Here is an 8,708-nt window from a genome sequence, read left to right on the forward strand (position 1 = left end):
TTGGTTATAGCAAAATTGTTAAGCCCTTGAAATAGAATGGTGACTCTTATTATCCACCATGATACCTGGATTTTTAAAAAGTAGTTCAGTTTAGTTATTTTTAGAATTTTGTTTAATAAAATTATCAAAAAAATGCAGTTGAATAATAACTCATTTGTTGTTTTCTGACAATAATTTTCTGTGAAATGTTGCTAACTTGACCTTGTATATGTATATAGCTTTGTATTTATTCAACTTACGGTAGTGCATATCCTTCCTAACTTTAGATTGAGATTTTGTAAATTAGTGTACAAATGTATTGGTTTTAAACAAAAATATGAATAAAGCAAAAAAAATTGAATGTCAAAAATGTGTTTATTTTATTCAATCCGTTTTTAATTTTAAAATGATATATAGTTTGACCATATTGTACCACATTGAATGAAGAAAAACCAAATCAAAGTTTTAATGAATTTTATCCCTCCCATGAACCTTAAAGTGAAAAAGTGAAACCCTAAAAAATTCACGTGACCCTGCACCCTGGGTTCACCAAGAAGTAACATATTGCAGTTTATCACTATATGCAAATTTGCATTCGTTAAGGTTTGAGAGATATCTTTAATGAGTACTTGTACTGGGCTACAATCCCAGAATAAATGTATTATTGATTCTTCTGACATTTTGCAAAAGGTACATGTATTACTGTTGAACAAGACCATTTTAAAAAGGAGTGAGTTTGTTCCCAATATTCTGTAGATAATATTAGTTTGTAACCATTGGATATATGTATTATAAGCTTTTTTTAAACACTTGTCCGCGGATATTATTCCATGGTATGGAATCGTTTGCAAAGTATTCATTCCATTTTGTTTGGCAGGTTGGGATTTCAGAGTTCCATTTTAACAAATTGTATAATAGCTTATTGCATGAATTCAGAATTATTGGTTTTATATAGGTCGACAAAATGGGGTATAAATTTAATTTATACTGTTCCAATTTTACATTTTACTGAGGCAATATATTTAGAAAGAATTATTTAATGCTGTCATAATGTAAAAAGTTTACTGGCTTATTTATTTTGATTTTTAGTTCTTGTAGTTACAAAAAAGTCCACCGTATTTAAAGTAACATTACTACTCAAAATCAACGAAAATTTCGTACAATACTATTAACATTAGCGGAATATATTGTTAAAACATCGATCCAAACGGCGTTCGTTATTCTTTTTATAGCAAAAATTGCGTATAAACTGCCTGTATTTCATAGTGTGTTAAAATATTTTATCTTTCTGGCTAAAAATGTAAATTTGTTCCTTGAATTACTTTTCTTAGCCATGATAATATAAAGTAACATTACTACTCAAAATCAACGAAAATTTCGTACAATGTTTCGTTAAATAAACTTAATTAATTAAAAATCAGTGTTACTTATGGCAATTGCCGAAATTTCAACGCAAGATTTTGTCTGGTAAAATAGATGTTTGTAGATACAAAATGCTCGTTTTTATTATTTCCCGCAACGATATCTATGCATAGGACACATTAACACTAATATGGTGTTCGTGTGTCGTATGAATAGATATATTCACAGGAAATTGAAATGGAATTAATTGTGTCACAAATAAATAAAAACGAGCATTTTGTATCTACACAAATCTATGTAATCATACCACATCTAGCGTTGAAATTGTGGCTATTGCTTTATTGTTTAGGTGTTTACTTTATTGTACGAAATTCTTTACGAAAATTTCGCTGATTTTGAGCGTTATAGAGACTTTAAAACTTTCCATAATTGCATAATGTCCACCATTTAAAGCCCCCCCCCACCACCACCACCTTCATCCAATGCTTTTGTTATGTCTTTTACTTTTATTTCGAAGGTCCCTGACAAACAATGTGAATAGTTTATCATTTAAATCCTTACAAAAAAACTTATCCGGGTTGTGGTAAAGAGACAAACAGGTGAATAAATAAAAGAAGTATTAAAGAGATATAATGGGCATCTAACAGTTTATAGGTGTCTATCGCAACCGTTGTATATTGTTGGTGTTTTCACTTCATATACACTTATATCTGTTAATGCAGCATCAACATACTAAAACAATATCACAGAAAGAAAAAACTAATGCATTTGAATATCAACAGTACTTTCGTTTGACAACTGATCATGCATGTACGATGTGAACCTAAATTTAGTTTTAGTGCAGATTCGTTCATACGACACAAAGACACAATTTTTTTACGGATCATTTCGGCTTAGAGGACTGGGTGAGTCGTGTAAAATATCGTATATATAATATATTCTTAATAAACAACTGGTAGCAAGATGAGTTGTAGATAATTGGTCAGTAACCACATTTTAACTAACTCTTTTGACCTGTTAATTATTTTCAGCTCAATTCAACAGTGAAAAAATGCCCATAATATCACTTTAAGGTCTTTATAACAGTTATTCTACCTACGGGAGTTAGATCTCTTCTGTTTCCAAGTGCAATGATAGTTTCTAATTTAACTATTTTGTCGTTATAGTATAACTCAATCAATTTAGATAAAATCAACATAAAAAATTAAACTTAATAATAAAAATTGGCTACATCCCCATACTACTTTCCATCTTGTTTTTATTGATCTTGAGCTGTATTTAGAGGAGCCTATCAAGACAACATGTGTTGTTGTTTTTTTCAAAATTCACGTTCATGCCTAAATTTTGTGAAAATGAGTATAACATTTGTAGTGCAGAATTCAAGGATTCTTCTGACCCGTCCATTATTAAATAAGGATCATCAGTAAATTGTGAAATCTTGTATTCTTCATTCTCAATTAATATACCCTGTATTTGATAACATTTCCTTATTTGAATCGCTAGTATTTCTTTACAAAGTATAAATATGTATGCTGAAATAGAATCTCCCTGACGAGAACCACGTCATAATATTAAGAAATCTGACAGAAACCCTTTCAGTTGGATTGCACTTTCCATATTATTTAACAAAACGTGTGATCCAGTTCTTCAACATAGGCCGAAACGTTAAAAAAAGAAAACAATTGTTTAACAAAATTGAATGATAGAGAGTCGAACGCTTTTTCAAAATCAATTGGCATCAGTAGGCCAGAAATATGGTTGCTTTAAGTATAGCTCATAATATCATATAATAATCGTGTATTATCCCCCCATGTACCTGCCTGTAATGAAACCAGTTTGGTCATTGTTTACTAAATTTGTACAAGACTGACTTAAGTCTGTATGCTATCGTTCCATATGCTAATTTATATACTGTGTTTAACAAGCAAATTGCTCAATTTTTTAAAAATTGTTTAGGCTTCACTTTTTTGAAATGCATGTTTTAATTCCTTGTTTCTGAGTTATTGAAAGTGATCCTATATTTAATTAATAGTTAATACTTCCTTACCACAAAGACACTCCATTTTTGCCAAAAGGCTTTACAGAAATTTGCAGAGAATCCATCAGAGCCTGTGCTTTTGTCATTTACATATGTTTAAGGGTAACCGATACATCTTGTGAGGATAGAAATCCCTCCGCTTCTGAATAAGTTAATTTGGGCAATTCATCATTTTTAGGTCATCTAATTTTTGAAAAACAAAATGAGCTATTGTCATCACCTTGGCGTCGGCGTCTGTGTCAGCGTCTGCGTCGGCGTCCGGTTAAGTTTTGTGTTTAGGTCCACTTTTCTCATAAAGTATCAAAGCTATTGCATTCAAACTTGTTACACTTACTAACTATCATAAAGGGGACTGTGTAGGCAAAGTTATGTAACTCTGACTGGCATTTTGACAGAATAATGTGCCCTTTTTATACTTAGAAAATTGAAAATTTGGTTAAGTTTTGTGTTTAGGTCCACTTTATTATCCTCCCCCAAAATTTATTTTTGGGGGAGCATATAGTCGCCGCTTCGTCTGTCCGTCCGTGTGTCCGTCCGTCCGTCCGTCCGTGCACAATTTTTGTCCGGGCTATTTCTCAGCAACTAATGACCGGAATTCAATGAAACTTTATGGGAAGCTTCACTACTAAGAGGAGATGTGCATATTATCAGCGGGTTCTGGTCGGATGATTTTTCAAAGAGTTATGGCCCTTTGAAAATTTCCATTAACTGTACATATAGTGCAATTCTTGTCCGAGCTATTTCTCAGCAACTAATGACCGGAATTCAATGAAACTTTATGGGAAGCTTCACTACCAAGAGGAGATGTGCATATTATCAGCGGGTTCTGATCGGATGATTTTTCACAGAGTTATGGCCCTTTGAAATTTTCCATTTACTGTACATATAGTGCAATTCTTGTCCGGGCTATTTCTCAGCAACTAATGACCGGAATTCAATGAAACTTTATGGGAAGCTTCACTACCAAGAGGAGATGTGCATATTATCAGCGGGTTCTGGTCGGATGATTTTTCGCAGAGTTATGGCCCTTTGAAATTTTCTATAAAAAAATTCTTGTCCCCCCAACTACTGTGCCCTCAAGGCGTTTCCTTTTATCTGAATATATAGTGCAATATTGTGACCAAAAAAACCTTTTGGGAGCATCACCCGTCTCCGACGGTTTCTTGTTCCTAAAGTATCAAAGCTATTGCTTTCATACTTGCAACACTTACCAACTTTCATAAGGGGACTGTGCAGGCAAAGTTATATATGTAACTCTGACAGGCATTTTGACAGAATTATGGGCCCTTTATAATTAGAAAATTGAAAATTTGGTTAAGTTTTGTGTTTAGGTCCACTTTATTCCTAAAGTATCAAAGCTATTGCTTTCATACTTGCAACACTTACCAACTATCATGAGGGGACAGTACAGGACATGTTGCATAACTCTGGTTGTCATTTTTGACGGAAGTATGGCCCTTTTTTGACTTAGTAACTTTGAATAAATTAAATTGTGTGTTAAGATCCACTTTACTTCTAAAGTATCAAGGCTTTTGCTTTCAAACTTCAAATACTTTCATGCTATCATGACGGTACTGTACCTGGCAATTTGAATTTTACCTTGACCTTTGAATAACCTTGACTCTCAAGGTCAAATTATTCAATTTTGCTAAAATTGCCATAACTTCTTTATTTATGATCAGATTTGATTTATACTTTGACAAAACAACTCTTACCTGACATACCACAATAGACTCCACCCAAACCATCCCCCACGCCCCACCCCAGAATTCTCCCCCTCCCCCCCCCCAATAAAAAGTATTTTTTTTTCTTTTTCTTTTTGAAAGGTCATCTAATAAATGACCACACCCTCACACTAACCCCACCCCCCCGACCCACTCTCCCCCCCCCAAAAAAAAAATAATAATTATCTTTTAAACATGGTTAAAAAAACACAAATATTTATTTTTATTATTTTATTTTTGAAAGACCGTCCAACCATTCCACCCAAGAATCCCCCCCACCCCCCCCCACCCCCACCCCCCCCCCAAAAAAAAAAAATCTTATTTTTGGAAGATAATGTAATAAATGACCACACCCCCTCACTATACACCCCTCTCCACCCCACCGCTCCCTTCTTTGTGATTGAAGTATTGAGATAGGTCCCTTCACCTTAAAAAAGAAAAATAGATGAGCGGTCTGCACCCGTAAGGCGGTGTTCTTGTTAAATTCGTGTTTATGATCATAATTGGTAGTTGGTTGTTCTGATTTAACAATTTATAAAAGTTGTTTGCCATCTTAAGAATGTTTTCATGTTTATATATAAATGTTAAAAAAATATGGTAGATATAAATGATATGACTTTTCTTGTGTGAAATTCAGAAAACAAATACCTTTTAGTTTATCTTAAAGCTTATCAATTGAGATCCATGAGATGTTTTATGATATGAAATTTTCAAATGTCGATCATGCTGATAAAGGTTTATAGAGATATACATTATTTTCAATATTGTTCACACCTTTTTGCTCAATTTTGTCAATAATGGCATATTTGTGAGGTAACTTGAAACTTTAAAATAGTCGTAATGTTTAAGGCCTCATAAAAATAAACAGCACGTGTGACCTTTCAATATTTTTTTTATTAGCAAAAGATTGCTCTAGCTGACTAGCAAAACTAATCAAATTTTATGTGTTCTACCGTTTGTGTAAATTCTATAAGATCTAAATAAGAGGATGCAAGAATAAATATTAAGACATGAGTAATTTTCATCACTATTACCTTCTTCGTGACATCTTTGTTGAATCCAATTTGCTTCGGAAGTCGTGCATCAACAGGTCGTGTGTGGCCTATGTTTAAATAAAAACAACAGTTTAATACATTTAAATTATATGTGCTTAAAATTTAGAAAATAGTTCAGGATGATGCTTAAAAGTAAATTTGCTACATGCAGTTACCTTAAGACAGGTACCCCCATTTCTCAGTCACTTTCGTCTTTTTATGCCACATTTCTTAAGACCTAATACAGGATAATTTTCCGATACCGGTGATTTGGTGGTTTGCCTCCCTTCTTTATGAGCCTGTTGGTCAATTAAAAGATTGTAAACTGTGTCATTGTTCAATTAAAAAACTGCACGATAGTATTTTATGTTGTCATAAAGTGAATTTCCACTGTGAACCATCTCCAATCGAATTTTGGTGCTATCAGTTTATTGAATACATTGGTAATTATGACTAGAAAAGGATGTGTTTTACTAATGTTTCATCATTTTGTTACTTATAATCAGATAACTAAAATGAAAAAAATACGTACCAGTAGCAGAAAATTCATATTCCATCAAACGTCCATGGCGACTAGCCGCAATTGTACGGATAAAGGTCTAACGCGAAGAGGCTTTTTGCAGAATTGTGAGCTTGACGTTCAACATCCAATTTTCTACCGCGGCATTCGATTTTGGTGTTTCTGGAATCACCATCGCTGACCAGAGAGGAGCGATGCATAAAGGATGATCAAAGAGTTATGTGATGAAAGAGGGTTCGTAATATATGTTGGAGGTCGTTTCAGTTTCAGTCAGAGTCATACTTTTCTTTAAGTTGCTTGAGATGTCAATAGAAAGGACTGCTCTTTAGCAAACCTGTGGCTACATGTGTGTCGTCTTCCTCAAGGCATTTTGCTTCAAACCCCCTAAGTGTTTAAGGCCAACTCAGCCATTTTCTCTTGTGCTGTGACAGTAAACATATCACATGTCTGCTTTTTTGGAGGGGATTTACTCAAAAGCACTTTACACATGTTGCATCCATCTCCTTGACCATCTTACATTGTATTAAACACGCCAACGATCGCATGAGTAGTGACTTCAGATTTTTTGGTTTTGTCTTCACGAATGTCTTTGCAGCATGAAGAAGGTGCGCAGACCAAATGTGAGCCGTACACAATGGTGTGTCAAATGCTTAACATACTTTTTCTATGTAGATATTAGCAGAAAATATGTTGAAAGTTTAACAAACCGAATGAATTAGCACCCAACTAACCTCTACCTCAACTATTTGTGGAGTGTTATACTTTTGTGACATTTTCTGAGCAGCATTGTGAAATCTACTCCAAAGGTAAAAGATGTCTGGCAAAGTATGTCTGTTGGATTTAAATTCCGCCACTGGTATGGGAGAGTTGTTTCCTGCTCCCTCGATGACAACCGCGTAATACATTACACGAGATTGCTGGTCATGAACCTTTTCAATTACAGATCCCGTGTCATCCAAATACAGACGGAGATGTCGAGATTTCACAGCATCTGTGTACATTTTTTGTGTTTTTGTAAACATAATTATTTTCAAAGGTTTATTGGCAAAGTATTGAACATATCCTCCGGGCATCACATGTTCTAAAGTGTCATTGATCACATCTACTTCTCGGAATACATCCCTATCAAGGTGTTCATTATTGATAACGTCATGCAGCATCAATCGCAGGGCCGGTTTGCTCGGCATAATTAATTAATTAATAATTGAAGTTTCCGTGTGCCAGTTAAATACGATCTGCCTTTCCATAATTTTCATAGAAACTTTCTGCTGGTCCTTTCTTTTTCAGAAGCTTTTTCAAGTCATTTATCTGTTCTCTTGAAATTTGTCTTCGACGCATGACATTTTCTGAATTTTGATTTTTCCTGACGCAAATACTGTCATTTTCACCCTTTTGCCTTCTTTTGGATATTGAATTATACAAAAACTGTATTTTGTGCATCCCTTATATTTACACTCAGCTTTCCGGTGAAATAGTTGGTGTGTTTTTTTACTGCTGCCTTGTTTCCTGACTCTGATGTGACTATACCTAAGGACACAATATGGATTGAATTCCTTTTTTGGAGATTAATATAATGTGCACCTTCAGTGACTCGATATATTTCGTTTGGTGGACAGAATTATCTTTCCATTCCTTAGGATTGAAACGGAGGGTAATATTTTCTCTAACAAGTGGAGTTTCTGAAATAAATTTAAAAAAAAAAGTAATAATAAGGGAGAAAATTGTTAAGGGTCGCATGTTTTTGACACATGTTTTAGTAAATAGGGTGAAAAAAAGCAACCATTCCAAAATAGTACAAACATTGTTGGAACCCTTGATACATTTTCCGAAGCTACATCATTATATACTGTGGAGGAACTGGGTGAAACAAATTTCGTGTTCATAAATATCGATGAGCAAACTAATGACCAATGAAAGTATATTTCTCTTTTAAATACTGGTCGAAGGAAGTAGCCTGAAAAGCAACGATCATTTGATCGGATACCGGGAAAATGAACGGAGAACGATTATATGCGAACACCGCATATCATACTTACTAACGTTATTTCCCA

This window comes from Dreissena polymorpha, chromosome 4 (genome assembly GCF_020536995.1).
Source record: "Dreissena polymorpha isolate Duluth1 chromosome 4, UMN_Dpol_1.0, whole genome shotgun sequence".
NCBI classification, from domain to species: domain Eukaryota; kingdom Metazoa; phylum Mollusca; class Bivalvia; order Myida; family Dreissenidae; genus Dreissena; species Dreissena polymorpha.